We start from the raw sequence: 20,849 nt of genomic DNA, 5'->3' as shown, positions 1-20,849 counted from the left end.
TCTCAATTTACTACCATTTGCTTTTGAAAGGCGATTTTATTTTTGTCACAAATCATTTTCAGTCCATTACCCTCAACATTGTTTCAACATGCTGGTATTAAGGTCAGTCCTTGTAGACAATGTCAGAAGGAGACGCTGATCCTCCCTGGGATATAGGTGTCATTGACTGCAGCCTGTATTGATGTTCATTCTCAGTTGTCAAAAATCCAAATTGTCTATAGCCACTACTTAATAATTATTCATGTGAATAATTAATGAGTTTCTGGAGAGTGCCTTTCATGCCTACAGGAATCACCAATTACCTATGTTTTCTAGAAAAAAAAAGACAAATTGAATGGTTGGGTTACCCTTGGGTTGTTCTCTCAAAGCATGACCCATGGCATTACTATAAAAACCTCCATGTTGCCCAATGAAAAACATACAACAGAAAGCATAAGAGAAACAAGAACATCATTGAGCAAACATTTGATACTCAAACAATGCTCGAGCTGTTTAGATCACTGTGGGAGTGTTCTACAATAGGCCCCTGAAAGAGTTGGCAGAATGCTGGTGGTATGCTACACACTGCACAATATAGCCATTAAAAAAGGCATATGAGTGTTTATTTCCTATGCCCAACGTCTTGCAATTCTGGCAAATGGTTACCAAAAGTGCAAACACATTCTTAACAGATTCTGTTTGATTTGCTGTTATTTCCAATATTTGCTGGTTATTATATGTTCATTCCTCAGTAGCACTGTTTATGTGTAAACCATTCATTTCAAAGCTAAACATTGACAGCGATGTGTTCTGAATTTATTGAAAATAATAGTGCAAGTATACTGTGTTAATGTGATGTGTCTCTGGGCCTGCACCTTGTGGAATGTGTGTGTATTGGTGCCTGCTCTAGTTCTACTTCATGATGCCCTAGCTACTGGGACATATAAAGGCTTCCTAAGAATTATGCTGCAAGTGGGCATGTAAATCAGCTCGTCATTTAGTTCAGTGTGCAGCAGACCGAGATGGTCCTGATTGTGTGTCAGAGGCAATCAGTCCTATTCTACCAGTGGGAGCCTGTGCTCATTCAGTGTTTTTTCCTGTTAGCTGTCTAGCACTGCAGGCAAGTAAATGACAGCGATTTGAGAGGCATCAGCCTGGTCCAGTATTTCTGGACATCAATCCTAAGGCCAGGAATGATTCTGTAGAGCCATTCCTCCAGTTCCTCACCACAGGGATTTTGCACCAAAAGTGACAGCATCCAAATTTAATGTTTTCAAAAGTGGGCAGTGTATCACATCACTTCTGCCAAAGAAATCCCCATTGTAAGAATGGCAGCATGTTACTTGGGTCCAGTTGGGGCGGGGGGGCGGGCGGAGGGGGTGGTGTATGGTGGGAGCTACAATTTAAAATTGAAAAGGCCCCCAACTGGAGCACAATTGACTATTCAATAATCAATTGCACTCTCACACACAATGAATTGTATAAAGGGTAGACAGTGTTTGACAGACCTGATTCATGGAGGGAGACCACTTGTAATATGCAAATTCAGACCCACTGACAAACATAGGACCCTAATTGCAAGTTTGAGGTGCATGTGGGTGGAAGCCCAAAAACAACCAAAGGAACATTTTTTTTTAATTGTAATTTTGTGGAGTAGGAGAGGCAGCAATGCTCCTTCAGGCCTCACAAAGTACTTTGACCCACTGACTCTTGCAAGACCCAACCAATTTGAATCTCTCTTGGATTGTAAGTGGCTCCATTTAGATGCTGGACACTTTCACCACCCTGCCCACATGCACCCCCCCCTCCCCCAAAAACAATAGGTGAGCTGCCTCAGGGCAATGGTTTATTAGTGCATGGAGCTTGCCAGCTGCATGCAAATGAGGCCTGGGCCTCAAAATGGCTTTAAATTGACTGAGTGAATTGTAATTCCCAGCTACACGTGTGAATCATTATAATCAGTCTTCAGTCATTCTCAACTGCAGCAGTCTAGGTTTTCTTTTTTTGATTCTGCTATCCTGGTTCTCAAGCATATTCATTACTTGTGTGCATTTGCAGTGATGCACTGGATTGGATCAATGTGTGTTAAGTAAACTAAGGTACTTATAAATTCACCTGACTTCCGTAATGTGGCATTAGTGGCCAACTATGTTTATGGCAATGCCCATATAGAACAGGGTACAGATTGCTAATTCTCAATATGAAGTATGAATAAATTGTGAACAGTTGGTGTGTACTTTGTGCTGCACCTAAGTGCAGACTCTGAGATGGCGCTCTGCTTGTGTGTAAAATCGAGTAGACAGCAGGAGGTCTCGGCTCTCCGCCTTTTGTCAGGTTCGATTTTACTGGAGATGGTGCCTCTGGCTCAAGCAGATGTCAGTTAAGTAACCTACTTATTAAAATTAGGTCCAAACTGAGTTTCACCATCTTGCATTCAACTCAGCACACAACACACACCCTGTCCAGATAAAATGGGCACCTTGCATAAGTGGGTTTCTTGTCTGAGTCAAAAGTAGTATCTGTTGTATTGGTTGTGCTTTACTCCATGAATCAGTCGATTTTGCTGGTTGGATTTGTCACGATGAAAGGAAATTAAGACTCAGTGAAATCTATCTATAACTTCACCAGCTAACCAAAAACATACTGCACTGTTTAAGGGGGTCCTTTTCTTTAAAAAAAATACAAGAAAAGACACTGACCAAATATGGCTACCACCAGTCACCTGATGCCCGGTAATGTAAATTGACCACTTTTCTGGGAAATTCCTATATGGATTGCACTGCAGACCTGCCTTGACATGTTGCATGGAATTTCACACTTGGCTCCTTGGCTGCCATCCCCCTTGCAAGATAAAATGTATTCTCTCTCACACATTCATTCATTCATTGTGCCAATAAAAAATGGTATGTTCAGATCCAGATGGATCAGGCATTCCCAATTTAGAAATGTTCTTGCTGGAGCCAAAAGAAATGTAAAGTGCCCACTTATCATCTATCTCTGATACCACAAACTTCTTCCTCATTTACTCTCCAGCGCAAAGACTGCCTTTGTCCAACTCGGTACCATCATCCACCTCCACTGCTAGTTTAGCTCATCTTCTGCTGAAGCCCTCACCCATGTCTCCTTCACATCCAGACTTGATTACTCCAATGCTCTCCTCACCGGCCTTCTAACTCCCACAGCTCATCTAAAACTTTGCTACAAGTCTTATGTCCCAAACCAAGTTCCACTCACTCAATCATATTCTTATTGACTTACATTGATGTATTGTAGAAATGCATCCAATGTTGAAATTCTTATCCCTGTGTTTAAATCCTGCCATAGCCTTGCTCCTCCCTGTCTCTGATTCTTCCTCCAGTACTACAGCCCCTTCCACCACTGAGCTCTCCATTCATCTGTATTTTTTTCCCCGTTTTACTGGTAACCAGGCCATCATCCCTCGAGGTCCCAGACTCTGGAAGTCTTTCTCTACTCTCTACAACTCTCCATTAGCCTCTTTAAAATCCTCCTGAAAATTTATGGCCAGAATTTTACAATCATCGGACGGGCTCAGCGGGAGCAGTCAGGGAGCTGACTGCTGTCCGTGCTTGGCTCTGCACCGTAATTTCACGCGGGTGGGCTGATTAAGGCCCACCCTGTGTGGATCGTGAGCAGTAGCACTGAGCGCTACCTGTGCAGGCGGGGGAAGGAGGGAGAGTCAGGTCCACGGAGCTGCCTCAGGAAGATTGAAGCGCTTTTTAAAAATCAATAAATAAAGACATTAAAAATTTAATGAAACATGTCCCCTCATACGACTGTGTCACATGAGATGGGCCATGTTTTTATTTTCAAAATAAAGGTTTTATTTCATTAGTATTAGCTTTAGGAAACCTCATCCTGCTCGTGGATGAGTTTTCCTAAAAAAAGGTAAAGGCCACTTGGCCTTTTTGCCTGCCCGCCAACCGTAAGGTTGGATGGGCAGCGTAAAATTCAACTTAAATTACCTTGTTAATGGCCTTAACAGGCCTTTCAATTATCGGTAGGCACGCAGCCAACTCTGGCATACGCCCGCCAAACAAAATATCGCACGAGTTCGCCCAACGTCATCACGCACCATTTTACATTCCAGCGTGTTGGGGGCACACGCGCTCGCCGAATGTAAAATTCTGGATATCTTTTTGATCAGAGTTTTGGTTGCCCAAACTAATATCTCGTTTGCCTTGGCACCCATTTTTATTTCCTATGAATCACCTTGTGACATTTTTCTATGTGAAAGGTGGTATAAAAATGTAAGTTGCTGTTACAAACTCTTGGCCTAGGACCCTGTGCTGGAATATGTTGAAAGGCCCGGGCAACATTGTTTTGCCCTTTTAATTACTGTTACTGCATCCCGAAGCAGAGACAAAAATACTCAATCCAGGTCACAAAGTCTTGCATAGCTGCACACAGGGAAACTGGGCACAAGCAATAACGATTTGCATTTTTATGGCACTCCTCACATAAAGAAATGTCGCAGAACACTTTACAAGGGACATCAAGCTAGAAAGGAGGAAGTTAAGCAGAGACAACTCCACATAGAGCATTTATTGTATTTCCTAAATCATCAGAGGGAAGGGAACTTTAAAAGATGCTATGTTTTGGTCTTAGTAAAGGAGAGATCCAAGAGGCAGAAAAACAAACTACATGTTTTATTTTTTTCAGTATTACTCATTGATAATTGATATATGGGGTAGTGTCTTTAGATAAAAATAGTGATTTTATGGGACTGAAGCTTCAACGTTTCTTAGGCTACATTGAGTTTCAAAAGCTGGTGATGGTATGAAGTGTCAACATCCTACCTAGAAGCTTTTAAATAGCATTGATTCCTACGTGTCTTGTAAAAGTATGCATACGTAATGTATTTAATTTGAAAATATATCTTAGGATAATTTACTTAATGTGAAAGATCTATAAAGTGTGCTAGCTAGTGATTGTTAAGAGGCAAAAAAGATGTGCATTGTCTGCACCAGGAGCTTTGTTAAAGTCAGTGCACTCGTAAATTATCAAGCAGCAGGAAATGCCTCCCTTTTTTTCTCGAGAACTTGAAACTTTTTCTCCCTTCCTGCACTTGTTTGCTAATGGCATGAATAAAACTTTTAATTAGTGAGGATCTATGAAAGGCTCGGCATCAATGACAAATGATTTAAAGGATCCCTTTATTCAACAGCTGACAGGGACTGGATTTAAAGGCAGCTTTATTATCAAAAAAGCTTGGGGCAACTTGAAGGTGAGAAAGCTAACCCTCCCTTGGGCAGAACAGCTACTCTCATTTGAAGAGGAGGGGAATGCAATTATCATTTGGCACTTGATGATTAAGTGGAAGAATGAACATATCGCTTATCATCAACAGAAGAGCTACCTTCTTTGAGACCAATAGTCACTGAAGCCTTATTGCTTCAGGCAAGCAATGAAGGATTAATACATATATGATTATACCACTAGACAGCAAAGGAGGGGGTGGGCATCTCTCTGGAAGGACATAACTCTGAGGGAATGAACTTTAAGTTGAGAAATGATTTAACCTACTCTTTGGCCTTAGTGAACTCCTACAATGGAAGCAGAAAGATCCTGCATAGAGGAGGACAGTATTCACTAAATGACAAAATTAATTAAGAACCTAAACAAAGAACCTGAAATAACACCATGGCATATCTAACTATTTATTTTGAATGATTTATCACCATCACTAAAATATTGCAGAGAGTTATTTAAGACAATTTGTTTAAGCATTCTTACATAAGTTCCCACAGTGTAATTTCAGAACCTAAATTAGTAGAGATAAGCAATGTCTGTCCAAATACAATTTTCCAGTATCGCAGCTAGTGCTTTCATTCCTCCTACAGGTCCTGTGTAGGATGCAACAGGTACAAAGTATAAGTGTTGTGTTGAATCATTCAACAGGCTTGACCCAAAGTAAGGACAGAACACTTGTTTTCTTTGGGTATTAATTTGCTTTGTAGCTTTGATTGTGAATAGAACGCACTTGACAAGAATGTGGAACAATCCTTGTTCTTTATTTATTCATGGGCTGACAAGGCCTGCATTTAACTGCCCATCCCAGATTACCCCAAGAAAATGGTGGTGAGATAACTTCTTTGAGTTGCTACATTCCACGTGGTGTAGGTACACTCACATTGCTGTTAGGGAGGGAGTTCCAGGATTTTGACCCAGTGACAATGAAGGAACGACAATATATTTCAAATCGAGTGCGGCTTGGAGAGGAAGTTGCAGGCGTTAGTATTGCCATGCCTTCTGTCCTTCTAGGTGGTAGAGGTTGTAGGTTTGGGAGTTGTCATTGTAGAAGCCGTGGCGAGTTGATACATTGCATGCAGGTTGTTGACACAGTGCGCCAAAGGTCGGGGGACTGAATGTTTAAAATGAGAGTGATAATCATTTCAAGAATCCGCTGGTGGAGAGAAGCAGATGAAGAAGGGTGAAGTGGGCCTAATCATCAATGAAAATTTTATTAGATGATTTGATCCAATAATTTAAAATGATAACATATGTACTTCTTTCAGTCTTTTAGGAACATAGGAACAAGAAAAGACCATTCAGTCCATCGAGCCTCCTCGTCCATTCAATACAATCATGGAACACTTCAATGCCTTTTACCCACACTATCCCCATAACCATTTTACATTATTGTTAATCAGAAATCTGTCAATCTCTACCTTAAATATACTCAATAACTGAGCTTCTACGGCCCTCTGGAGTAGAAAATTCCAAAGATTCACAATCCTCTAAAAAATCTCTCCTCGTTTCGGTCCTAAGTGGCTTCCCCCTTGTTTTGAAATTGTGTCCCATGATTCTAGACTCCCCAACTCCCCAATCTTACCTGCATCTACCCTGTCTATTCCTTTAAGTATTTTGTAGGTTTCGATGAGATCACCTCTCATTCTTTAAAACAGGCCCAGTTTCCCCAATCTCTCTTCACAAGACAGTCCTGCCATCCCCGGAACAAGTCTGGTGAACCTTCGTTGCACTCCCTCTATGGCAATAATATCCTTTCTGAGGCAAGGGGACCAAATCTGTACACAGTACTTCAGGTGTGGCCTAACAAGCTTCTATACAATTGAAGCAAGACTTCACTACTCCTGTTCTCAAATCCTCTTGCGATAAAGGCTAACATTCCATTAGCCTTCCTAATCGCATGCTGCACCTGCATGTTAGCTTTCAGTGATTTATGGACAAGGACACCCAGGTCACTTTGTACATCTACACTTTCTAAACTCTTACTATTTAGGAAATACTCTGCACATCTGTTCCTTCCACCTAAGTGGATAACCTCATATTTTTCCACATTATACTCCATCTGCCATGTTCTTGTCCACTCACTAAGTTTGTCCAAATCCTCCTGTAGCCGCTTTACATCTTCTTCACAACACACATTCCCGCCTAGATTTATATCATCCATGAACTTGGAAATATTACATTTGGTCCCTACATCCAAATCATTGATATATATTGTGAACAGCTGGGGCCCAAGTCCAGACCCTTGAGGTACCCCATTAGTCACAGCCTGCCAATGCAAGAATGACCCGTTTATTCCTACTCTGTTTTCTGCCTGTTAACCAATACTTAATCCATGCCAGTATATTGCCTCCTATCTCATGTGCTTTTATTTTGCTAATCAACCTCCTGTGGGAGACTTTATCAAAAGCCTTCTGAAAATCCAAGAATATTATGTCCATCAATTTTGTTAGTAACATCCTCAAAAAACTCTAACAAGTTCGTCAAACATGATTTCCCATTCACAAATCCATGCTGACTCTGCCCAATCAGATCATGATTATCCAAGTATCCAGTTATCACATCCTTTATAATAGATTCTAGCATTTTCCCTACTACTGATGATAGTTCCCTGTTTTCTCTCTCTCTCCCTTCTTAAATAGTGGGGTGACATTTACTACCTTCCAATCTTCAGGAACCATTCCAGAATCTATAGAATTTTGGAAAATGATCACCAATGCATCCACTATCTCATTCACAACCTCTTTCAACATTCTGGGATGCAGAATATCAGGTCCCTGGGACTTAGGAACTGTCAGTGCCATTAAATTTTCCAATACAACCTTCTTACTTACACTAATTTCCTTCAACTCCTCATTCTCCCTCATCCCTTGGATCTCTAAATCTGGGAGATTTCCTGCATCTTCCTCAGTGAAAGTAGACACAAGCAATCATTTAGCTTCTCTGCCATTTCTCTATTCCCCATTATGAATTCTCCTGGCTCTGCCTGTAATGGACCTATATTTGTCTTAGCCAAATGTTTCCTTTTACCATACCTATGGAAGCTTTTACACTTGTTTTTATGTTTTTTGCTAGATTGCATTCAATTCTATTCTCCCTTTCTTTACCAGTTACTTGGATTTCCTTTGCCGTATTCTAAAAACCTCCCAATCTTCAGGTTTACTGCTATTTCTGACAGCTCTATTAGCTTTTCTTTTAATCTTATACAATCCTCAACTCCTTTTGTCAGCCACAGTTGACTGACTTTTCTTGGGTTTTTGCACCTTGAAGGAATGTATAGGTGCTGTAAACTATGTAATAGTTCTTGTAAGACTATCCATTGCCTATGTACAGTCATACCTTTTAAAGTATTTTCCAAATCTACCTCAGCCAATTTGTCCCTCATGCCCTCATAATTTCCTTTATTCAACTTTAACACCTTTGCTTCAGAGTAAACTATCTCACTTTCAAACAAAATAAAATTCTGTCATATTGTGGTAACTTTTCAATGAATCATATGCAATTCTGGGTTAGATTGCAGAATTAGTGTTAATAATATTGTGTGTAACAGCAGTTTTATGTGTCCAGTGGGAACTGAGCTGAAACATTTCAAATTCACTGGATGTCAGATTCTAAAAGAGAACTCACTTTCTGCAGTTTCAATTTGAACTCTGGTTCTCAGGGTGAAAGAACAATGGTTCAATCCACTACCCAGCCCTATGAATATTTCAGAGTAATGGGCAGCGATATTCTTCAGTGATTACGTCATGACTGGGTGTAATAATTTGTGTCAGTTTGGAATAATTACAATAAATTTGCTTTTGGTTGGTAGGCCAGAAATAGCTCAGACTGTACCTCAGTCTCTGTGCCTTGGTCATAGCTTTTGTTAACAAGTCCATTGGCCACCATACAGATAGGTCAAAATTTTGATATTGAACCCTACACTCACCGCCAACCAATCACCTCTCATATACAAGGGACACAAGCTTGCGGTTCAGTATCATTGTTCTTCCCTGCAGTCTGCGTACAGTTAAACATAATTTATAATCAGTGATGACAGGTGTTTTCTTCAGATGGTCTTTCTAGCCACACCCACAGATCTTCAATCATCTATGGTGCAAATTGTAAATCCCTGGTACAATGGGTGAAAAAAGATGTCCTGACTATAGTACTGAGATCCAGCTTTGAAGCAACACAGCAGCACTCTAACTGACCTTTAATGTTGATAACATCTACATGGAATGTACCTTTAGGATGCTTTAGAAGTTGACAAATACACATAAGACTACACAAACAAAAATCTGTACAACTGCCTTTCTAAATACAGAATCTACAGAGTTCTCTAGTTCTTGTATCAAAGCAGCACCTTGAATCTGAAATAAGTCCGACTGACTTAGCGACTGGCTGACTGAGTGAATTAAAGCAAGCAGCATTTAATTATTACATAATACAGACCAACAAATGTTCTCCTAATCTGTAAAAAGGAAATGAAAAAGAATGATAATTTGGCCAGTCCTACATAATCAGGTTCTACATCCTAAATTAGTAATACATCCCTTCCAACTCTATAATACAGCACAACTTGAAAATTCAAGCTGTATCTTAAACCACTAGGGAACCCATCAGTAAGAATACTTTAAAACAAAGATTTACTATCTAAGCATATGTTGCAATTAATACCTAGTACCCCACTGGCAGAACAGTTTATCGGTAGGATCAGATGGCTAGTATAAATCATCAAGCTTTCCTGGGTGGGTTTGATGACACTTAAATTCTTCAACAGGATCAATATTTTATAAATTATTTATGTGCCCATTTTCCTCAGTTTAATACTTTGAATCAAGTAAGGACATTGCTGTTAATTTTGCAGCGAGCATTGTTTTTGTTGCACTTTATGTTATGTCATGGATCTAAGATGAGAAATGGCCATCCGGTCCAAATAGGCACTGACCACATATTTATCTGACACTTAATTCACACTTTGAAAATGTTTGGTGAAGCTGTCAGAAAAATGTCAATTGAGCTCATTGGTTGGAAGGGGTGATCCAATTAAAGAACATGTTACTTACAAGTCTTGCTCAGAGCTAGCATTAACAAAATGAATTAGAAAGCGTGCAGCAGCTTAGAAATATGTCCTAACATGATTGCCCTTCACCTTCCAGTTGGCCATTGGGATGAACAGAAGACCTGTCAAAATCTGATTGCCACCTACTTAAATTAGAAGAATTGTCCATGTTAATAAACCATACACCAGTCTGGCTGATCATTTTGCATCACTGGTAAGTGCCTCCTCTATGATCAAATTGAATTCAGTTTTATTAAAGCCGGGTGTCGGAAAATATTTTGAGTGTTCGAGTATGACTCTAATATTGGTGAATAACTCATCTCTGATTTGGACTTGAGGGCTCATTTCCTGTCGATTAACAGACAACGCCCAGATGGTGAACTTCTTTGAGGATGTTATAAGTAACATATTTGTTGAAATTACCTATGACATTGTTAATAGATGTGGGTTCAAACCCACTCTCAGTCATCCATAGGTAATTTAGGCTGACCCTTCAGCACAGCATGTAGGGACCACTAGACTGTTTGAAGATGTTTTTTTTCAGATGAGTTGCTCCAACTGTCTATGCATGTAGATGTGAAAGATTCCATACTATTCAGAGCATCAAGTTCCTGAGAGTACCTGGCCAATATTTTTCACTCAACCAACTGGTCATTCATTTCAGTTACTGTTAGTAGGACTTTGATGTGTGAACATTAGTTACTTTACTGGTCTGCAAAGCACTTTTAAAGAAATTAGTTGAGAGTAAAGCATTTTCATTGGCATGTCCTGAGGATGTGACGAGGCTGTATATGAATGCAAGTTCCTTTTTTTCCAGTTAGATTTTGATTACTTTGCAAATTAAAGACTTTGAATAAAATTAAAACCATGGGAATCCAAGCTAGGATAAAAATAGGGAACAGAAGCTGCTTTTATATTGCTGGCTGGATCTCAGAGGGACGACCTAAGTGCACTGCTCTCTCTCATTTGGATTTGAATAGTGCTGACAGTGTCCATATAAGTCATGGTGGAGAGCTGGATTCCAGCATGTAGTACATAGATAAACAGATTGACTGTGACTACTTGGCCAGTGCACATGCACAAAATACTGACATTATGGCTCCGGCATTTACAGGGAGGCAGGGAGGATGTGGCTGATCAGGCCAAATACAGATGAAGGGCCTGGAAAGACCCTGATTTTGAAGGCAGGAGCACATTAACACGTGGCTTCATCTCCTCCCAGCAGCTGGCCTAATTGACAGCCTGATATGGACGAGAGGGAATATCAGCTGCAGCTAGGGATTCCTGGGGACTGTCTCTGGCAAGTAGGAGGTTGGGGAGTTGGGGGGGGGGGGTGGGGGGGGGGATGCTGAAGGGAAATTGGGGCTGCAGAGAGCAAGGTCATCAGTTGGACCTGAGAGTCTCCAAGTGGGGTTGGAGTCAGAGATTGGCAATCGAGGCAGTGGGGGAAGGGGTGACTTGCAATCAGTGACAGGGGGAGGGAAGTCTACCATTGGTGGTGGGGGAATGGAGAGGCCTGCACTCGGTTTGGGAATGGAGGGGAGCATGTGAGGTCAGCAATTGCAGCTGGGGGGAGTCTCAAGAGGCCTGCATTCAGGAGTGGCAGAGGCCAGTGATTGGGTTGGTGGGGAAAAGGCCTGTGATCAAGAGGGCTGGAGGCATTTGGAGTTCGGCCTGGGGTGGGAGTGGGGAGAAGCTGCTCATTGGGATTCCTGCGGAGAGGTTGGTGACTGGGGCTGGAGGCAGGGAAGGCTGGAACTCAGGGTTGGGGGAGGCTGAATTCTTCTGTAAGGGGCCTGGGAAGAGTGCTTCTACTCCTCTTCATACACATGGAGTATGCCGAGTTTACCTGTCCCCTGAAACACCCACTCAGCAGAATTTGCATTGTGAGAACCCAGTTGTAATATGTTAATTAAGAGCCACATGAGCTCAAATACCCTGATATCCACCACTATAAAAACATGACAGGCACGTGTGCAGCAGCTGAGCTTATGATCTGCATGTTTCACTTTTTAAACCTTCCACCCACCAGCCTTCCCCGCAACCCTGACCTCCTCCTTCCCATCATGGAGAAATTAGTAGTGAGAGCTATAATACCAAATGGCTATAATGTGCTGACATCATTGTTTCCTCAAGGGCATTGCACTGCATTTCCTTGGGAGTTGTTCCCATTCCTCCAGGGTAAATTTTCCAGAGGTGCAGCGGATATCTGGTTTATGTGATGGGGTTTTCCACTATACTTCTGGCAAAGTTTTAGCAACTCCAAGCAAATTTCAGGCCTGTGTTTAAAACAGAACAGGACTGCCAGGTTGCAAGTTTTGAGAAATGAAATAATTGGGATTGCCACCAGCTCTATGAGAGCTACTTATCAGGAGCTGTTGGCAAGAAGGCTCCATCAAATCAATTAGAGAGGACTGCAACAACAATAATAAAGGCTTATATTTATATAGCACCTTTAACATAAAATATAAGAAGGTGCTTCAGAGGAGTATTATCAAACAAAATTTGACAGTGAACAAACATATGGAGTGATAAGGACAGCCAATCAAAAACTTTGAATGAGGGGAGAGAGGCAAAGAGGTGGAGAGGTTCAGAGAGGGAGAGATTCAGAGAGGGAAATCCAAAGCTTGCCAATAAAACAGTAATGCAAGACTGAAAGAGTTAGAGTCCAGTACCTCAAAGATCATTAGCTTTGACCACCAATGTTTCTTACATACAAAAACAACATGAACAAAAAAACCAATTGTAAGCTTACAAAATTTGCAAATGATATGCAAACTGGAAGGATTAAGAACGTGGTTGATAATTTGCAAAATTGTTCAGAATAGTTATGTAATTGGACAGACCAATGGCAAATGAAATTCAGTACTTCGAAATAAACATCTTTTTTCAATCAAGATGTAATGAGTGACATGGATATATAATGGAAAAGAGAGAATTAGCATAGGAACGTTTAAGAAACCTATTTGAACACGTTTTGTTTAATTGGCAATCAAGTCCCGGGGCAGAATTTCTCTCATGTTGAGCAGGCACGTGCCCGACCCGAATGAGTGTAAAATGACGCGCGATGATGTCAGGCAAGTGTCCCAACATCATCGCGCATTTGCGCGATATTTTGGTCAGCGGGTGGGCGTGGGAGCTGGCAGTGTGCCTACTTACATTTAAGTGGCCTATTAAAGCCTTTAATCAATTAATTGACTCGGGTTTTTCGCTGCCCGTCCAACCATTTGGTTGGTGGGCAGGCAAAAAGGCCATGCGGCCTTTGTATTTTTGGCGAAACCTCATCCACGGGCAGGATGAGGTTTCAATCAGTGATTTAAAAAAAATCCTTTTTAACACTCATATTTAACATGTCCTGCCACTGTGACAGAATCACATGAGGGGACATATTTTCATTATTTTTAAAATCTTCAACTCCCTGAGGCAGCTCTGTGTCTCAGGGAGTTTTAATTGCGTGCCTGCACGCATGCGTAAGCTTCAACGCTCGCGCTCCTCCAGCCCCCCCACCTGGCAGCGCAGAGCATTGCAGTGCACGATTCATACTGGCTGGCCGTCAATTGGCCAGCCAGCATGAAATCATGGTCGGCTTCCCAACCGCTCCTGGGCCCAACCGCCAACTGGAAAATCCTGGCCCTGGAGTGGGACTCAAACTCAGAGCTTCAGAGGCAGGTACACTCCCCATTGCACCGTAAGACATCCCTGTGTAATGCTGTTGGTCAATTACAAAAAAAAATAGAATACATAGCCAGGATGAATAGAATATATGTCTACAGAAAGAATACTGAGGCTTTATAATGCACTGGTGAGATTACACTTGGAGTACCGCGCACAGTTTAAGTCACTCTGCTTCGTTCACTGTGCTAGAATTCATGGAAAGGAGGAAATGAACACCAAGAATGATATGAACTGTAAAGGGAATAAGAAGTGGGAAAGATTATAGAAACTTAAACTCTGGAGGCTAGAGAGAAGATTAATGAAGAATCTAAATAAGGCATATAAAGAATTAATGAGATGGATAATCTAAATCCAGATATTACTTCAAAGTAAGTCATATATTTAAATGAATGAAAATGAAATGTAAGCCATATATTAGAAAAAAATGTTTACTCAAAAGTGGATAAATGTTTGGAATGATCAGCCAGGCAAAGTATTTGAGTCAAAGGTGTTCAGGGTGTACAAATGCAGCTGGGTTGTGGGTTGGCTGAGTTGAAATGCTAGAGGGATGAACTTCAGTGGACCTTGACTTTTTTGTGATCCAAAGTTGATAACTTCAATGTTAGTTTGCTGTAAATCTATATCTTAAAACCATAGAACAATATAGCACAGAAGGAGGCCATTGTGCCTGTGCTGGCTCTTTGATGAAGCTATTTAACTAGATCCACTTCCCTGCTCTTTTGCCATAGCCCTGCATTTATTTCCTTCATGTATTTATCCAATTCCCTTTTGAAAGTTACTACTGAGTCTGATTCCATCACCCTTTCTGGTAGTGTATTCCAGATCAAACAATACACTGCATTTAAAAAAATGTTTTCTCATGTCATCTCTGCTTTTGTCAATCACCTTAATCCTACATCCTGTAATAACCAACTGTTCTGCCATTGGAAACAGTTTCTTCTTAGTTACTCTATCAAAACTGCTCATGATTTTGAATACCTGTAAAAAAAAAAAATCTCCTCTTAACCTTCTAAGCTCTCAGGAGAACAACCCAGCTACCCCAGTTTCTCCACATAGCTAAAGTCGCTCATTCCTGGTAACATTCAAATTAATCTCTTCTGAACCCTCTCTAAGGCCTTGACATCCTACCTGAAATCTAATGCCTAGAGTTGAACACAATACTCCAGATGAGGGCCTAACCAGTGTATTATAAAAGTTTAGTATAAATTCCTTGTTTTTGTACGTCATGCAAGAATTTTTACAGACCTGACCCACAGGTCAGTCAGAAAGTTGCGGGGGATCCTACCATTTGGGATTCCCCCTCATGCTGTGAAGCTTTAACTCCATAGCATGTTTGTGATGTCAGTGATCAGTTACTTGCCTGCAGGATCAACCTAGTTGGCAATGGTGGGGTGGTGACCAGGGGAATCGGGGCCTGGTTGTGAGGAGGGGGAAGTTGCGTTGGGGTCAGAGGCCTTGAAGAGAAAGTCATGGGATGGGGTGGAAAATCCAGAAGGCCTCACAGGCAGGCAGCTGGATCCAGGGGCTAGGTTTGATTCCACATACCTCTTGGATCCACCAAGTCCTCATCTTGAGGGAGCTGCAAGGTTTTTTGTCTCTCAGAAAACCTGACCAATGGGAGTTAAAGTTGAAAAATAAAATGGCAATGAAGTTCACGGTCTCATTATCTATTTAAAGTTTAACCCTAACAGCATTGTGGGTGTACCTACATCGCATGGACTGCAGCAGCTCAAGAAGGCTGCTCACCACCACCTTCTCAAAGGCACTTAGGGATGGACAATAAATGCTGGCCCAGCCAGTGATGCCCACATCCCATGAACGATTTTTTAAAAACCCCGCCTACTTGGATCGGGTTGGTCACCTGCTCATCTTCTGGTCTTAGTCACAGTTGGAAATAGATGCATTAGAGTTGGGTCAGGAAGAAGATGCCTTATAATTTAACATCCGTCTCCCCCCACCCAACCAACCCTGACCCGACCCAAACCTGCTAATGTTTTAATGTTAAAATTCAGCCAATGTTCAATGTTAAAATAAAGCCAAGCATCCCACATGCTTTTTTAATGGCTGATTCACATTGTCCTACCACCTTCAAAGATTTGTGTACATACTCCACCAGTTCTCTCTATTCCTGCACTGCTTTAAAATTGTTTCATTTAACTTATTGTTCTCCTGGGCAAAACGGATCACTTCAAATTTCCTTCTGTTAAATTTCATCTGATCATCTGACAGCCTGCCCATCTTACCAATCTGTCTATGTCCTTCTAACACTGTTCCCATCTTCTTCATTGTTGCTTGAGTTTCATGTCATCTGCAAACTTTGAAACAATGGCCTGTCCATCCAATTCTAGGTCATTAATATAAATCAGAAAGCATAGTGGTCCCAATTCTGACCACTGGTAACACCATTTTTGTACGTCCATTCAGTTTGAAAAATCAGTCTTTGTTTTCTGTCCTCTAAATTTTGTGCCCAGGCTGCCATGATCCCTTTAATAACACAGGCTTCCATTTTGCTAATAAGTCATCCACTAAACATTGGAAACAATGGACAGCCTGAAAATGCGGAAATGAAACATCAATATTCCCTTATGCTTGCATATTCTTATTTGCTCATGGCAAATAGAACCGTTATAGACACAAAATAGTATCACCCAGTTAATCACTTCCAATGTGTCTTAACTCTAACCTCAAAGGTGCATTCCTTGAGGTGTTATATTTCCATTTCCCCATCATCCTTTTTAGTTACTCACTGAGAAAGATTACCAGTTTTGTACTGGTTTGTACCAAATTCAGATCACTTTTGCTGTCTCAGGCCCAATAGAAACTGCGTCAAGTTTGACTAAATTCATTTCAATCTGTAAGGACTCCACATCAAAAGAAGGGAGACTCACTTAATAGTACAGATTTTGAATATTGCTGAAATGATCACAATTCTACAACAGGAGAAAAGGGTGCTGATTGGTTGGAAAGTCATCGTTGATTGGTCGAAGCGTTGCCATGGAAAAAGAACAAAGAACTTCAGGCTCCCCAAGCTCCTGGGTAATTCAAAAAAGGTGCAAGGCTTGAACATATTCCTTTTATTTTTAGAGAACACATCCCTGCATATGAATGTATGTCACATCTAGCTAGTGTAAATAAAGCACATTACCAGCGCTACTGATTACCTTAAATTAGTTATTAGTATTAGTTATTAGCACTCAGGATTGCTAAGCAAATGCTGCCCAGTCATGGAATCACATCTAACAATGGACATTTAGTTTTGGATTTTGCAAGCGCAGACTGGTTACGTACAGTCTGTACTCTGCCTGTTATGAACAACCTAAGGAACATGCTGTTTAATTCGATCAGCTAATCACTGGGTCATACAGCCTAGGCACCTGACATCACACTGGCGCTGAAGTTTATACGTGACTTTGCTCAATTGCAAGGTAGGCAGAACATCTTTTTGGACTGATGGCAGCATCCTTTTAGTGGAAAATACCACTTGCATAGCCACAGCATAGTAGCAGCATGAAATGCCTACCTTATCCTGTTTTTCAAGTTTTTGAGACACTTTGCATTTCCAGGGTAGACTGAGCACTTTTCAGGTCCAAACATGGTGGCCTTTGGCCCATTTGGAAGTTTGCATGAAACACAGCAAACAATGATCTGATCAGGATATGCTGTAGGCAGTGGCTGTAATGTAAACCATAGAATAAATTGTTGTGATTGTTTAAAATTTCACATTCTTGCATTTGTCCTGATGAGTACAAAAGGAAAAGCTTCAGTAAAATGTCCCTCTTTTCAGCAATATAAAGGAGACTCTTCCCTTCATTGTGCACCGGATTCAAACCAGAAATGAACTTACAATGACTGTACATTGACTCATTGCACGACCAGTTTGCCATGTCAATCAATTTTCAAAATACCATTTAGATTTAAGCACAATTGCTCCTTGACTCTCACCATTTAAGCCAATTCACCTGGCTGTACTATAGAAGGTAATACAGTACTATATAAACAAATGCATATCACATGATTTTCTCTTTCACAGACGCTTTACTCTTCAAGGAAGGATTCAATCACAATGTGTCCTTACCATCTGAAAGCTAGACCTTCATTTTGATGTAACACAATTGGAACTCCTTTTGCAAAATGACAGACCCAGTAATACAGTGGTAAGTTTGTGTGTTATTTGACATTTCAGGGCAGATTTTCCTGACCATTCCTTGGACAGTTACCTGGCTGCACAAGTCATCAAAAAGAAAGAGAGTGACACTGTTGGACAAGTCTCTACTTTTGCCCTTGTATTTCTGGAGGGGCAGAGTTCAGTCTGCAGCTGCAGTAGGTGCAGGCCCATCAGTGACAGTTAAATGAAGCAGGAGGCGGAGTTGTTGCCATCACCCTGTCTCAATACTCTGGCTTTCAGCTCACCAAATGCCCCAGCATTGAGGTCCCCTACACACCTGGCATTGTGACCCGCCCCTGAAATCCCACTGACTGGGTGGCCCTGAGCAAGCTGAAAAATAAAAGGTGAGGTTTTTTAAAAAAAAAACAATAGCTATAAACTTCCCTATTAAGCAACAAAAGGTGTTTTGAACAACTTTTCAGAGTAGCCTTTCTTCTTAAATCCGTGTACCCACACCATTTTGTGGCAGTTGTGTTCTATTATCTGATTTAAACTTGCAGTGTTTCTGAACTATGCAAAGACAAAGGCAGAAGGACATCCTCTTCTACTTTCACATCTCAATTTAATTTCACTCAGACATGGAAATTAGACAAAGGCCAGGATTTTCCAGTCATCAGGCGGGCTCGGCAGGGGTGAGCGGGAGCCAATTAACAGCCAGCCAGCGTGAAATGTGCCCCGGGTGGGGGTGAGAGGAGCGTGAGCACAGAAGTTTGCGCAAGCGTGCGGGTGTGTGCAGTAAAAGCTCCGAGGTACAGAGCTGCCTCGGGGAGCTGAAGATTTTTTTAAATAAAAAATAACGAAATTAGGAATGTTAAAAACATGTCCCCTCATGAAGCAGGGACATGTTACAGAAGGAGTTTGAAAAGTTTCTAATTTTTTTTTAAAACACTAGTCGAAGCCTCATCCGGCTCGTGGATGAGGTATCGCCAAAAATGCAAAGTCCGCTTGGCCTTTTCACCCTAGCTGGACGGTTGGACGGGCAGTGAAAAATTTCAATCAGTTAGTTCATCAAGGGCCTTAATAGGCTGCTTAGTTGTTGGCGGGCCCACTTCCGACTCCCGTACGAAACATCGCCTGAGTGCGCAACGACGTCGGGATGCTCACCTGACATCATCGCGCGTCATTTTACGCTCATTCGGGTTGGGTGCACGCCCGCCCAGCGAGCGCAATATTCTGCCCAAAATATGGGGGTGGGGTGACGAGGCGGGGAACTGCTTGATTGACCATCCTGTTCCCCTTCTCTTTTTTGCCTTCATCCCATCCTCTGCATCAGACAATAGTATGGAAAAAAGTGGAGAGCTCTCCATGTGTGCCATTAATCTCAGTTTCAGATCCACTTAGCTTTATAAATAGAAGTTATAGCAAAAGTAGGGCCATCTTGGAAATACCTCATATTATCTTTGGATTCTCTTTAACATTAAACAAAAAGTCATCCAGGAAATCTACCTTCCAGGCTAAACACACACGGACAGAAGTCAAGCTAGCCAGTAATGCTGACTTCACTGCTGCTTCCAATTTCCTCTGGAAAATATTTGCATTGCTGCTGTGAGGTTTCGTTTTTTTTTAAAAAGAATCTTTACTGTTTCCAATTCTTCTTGGGAAGTACCTCTGGGAAGAAGCTCAGGTTTGGTGACACCTTGATCATCCCAAAAAATAAATGATTATGACTTGTTTAACTTTCAGTGAAAAATTGTGGTCTTTGCCAGGCATGGAATCTAGAACACTGGAGGCTCTTTATTACCAGGGAGTTGGGGAAAAACAAATTCCAAGGCTGGTACTTCTTTCAAGAGCTGATGAATTTACCTGATGCCACTTAACCCCTTCAACAGCCAAAACCTGACCCTATCTTTCCATAATACAGGAAATTGGTCACTTCAAATTTTGTGCTGTACTTGTCCAAGCTAACTTGTCCCCTAGCTACCTTCATGTGGATCATCAACAAGAGCTTCTTTAATAGCCCTTCCACTGATGATTTTAAACATAGGAATTGCCAAATAAAAAAAAGACCAAGGCCCTCCTAGGTCACCTTTTATCACCCTTGCAGTCAAGTGGTACATTGACAATGAAGTTGTTGACTAATTATAGCAATGTCTTACAAAGCTTGCATTGTAGCTTAAATTTCCCAAATCTGTATTGGCTAAAATTATCCTCACTCATTGTCGATGCCCATCAAAAAAACACATTGTCCAGGAATTTTCAATTGATATTCTGGATGTGAGTAAGGTATCTCACAGCTAGCAACTACCAGGAATGTTTGCTCCATAAATCAAGTTCACCATCTTTATTTTCCAGTAAAACACACTGACTAGAATCTTCTGTTCGGCGTGCAGGGGCTGGCCCTGCTCGCTGACACGTAAAATGATGAGCAGTGATGTTGGGCGTGCATCCCGACGTCACCACGCATCATTCAGATCTTGAGTTCAGTGGGCGTGCACTGGAGTTGGCTGTGCACCCACCGAGCTGTCAAAGGCCTATTAGGCTATATAAACAGCAATTAAAATAATTAACTGAGCTGCCCACCCAATCTGAAAGTTAGAGAGCAGGCAAAGAGCCCAGGTGGCCTTCGCATTTATCATGAAAGCTCATCCACAGGCCGGATGTGGTTTCATGAAGATTTTTAAACTTTGATTAAAAATTTCAATAAAATTCATAGACATGTCCCAGCTCATGTGACACTGTCACGTGAGGGGACAGCTTAAAATTTATTTTTCCATTATT

General features: G+C 41.4%; 1 long non-coding RNA gene across 3 annotated transcripts in view; it reads left to right on the top strand.

Moving 5' to 3' along the window:
- Positions 1-20,849, top strand: part of LOC121288799 — an 89,601-nt gene that overhangs the window by 21,742 nt on the left and 47,010 nt on the right. For 2 of the 3 annotated variants that reach the window (XR_005945455.1, XR_005945457.1), the window contains exons 2-4: positions 10,389-10,505; positions 16,906-17,016; positions 17,997-18,120. This is a non-coding gene — a long non-coding RNA (uncharacterized LOC121288799). The remainder of the gene's footprint in view (positions 1-10,388; positions 10,506-16,905; positions 17,017-17,996; positions 18,121-20,849) is intronic. The other variant, XR_005945456.1, reaches the window with a different exon arrangement.

The sequence above is a fragment of the Carcharodon carcharias genome, chromosome 16 (genome assembly GCF_017639515.1).
Source record: "Carcharodon carcharias isolate sCarCar2 chromosome 16, sCarCar2.pri, whole genome shotgun sequence".
Classification (NCBI taxonomy): Eukaryota; Metazoa; Chordata; class Chondrichthyes; order Lamniformes; family Lamnidae; genus Carcharodon; species Carcharodon carcharias.
Note: the sequence above shows the minus strand (reverse complement) of the source record. Positions and strands in the feature narration are given on the sequence as shown.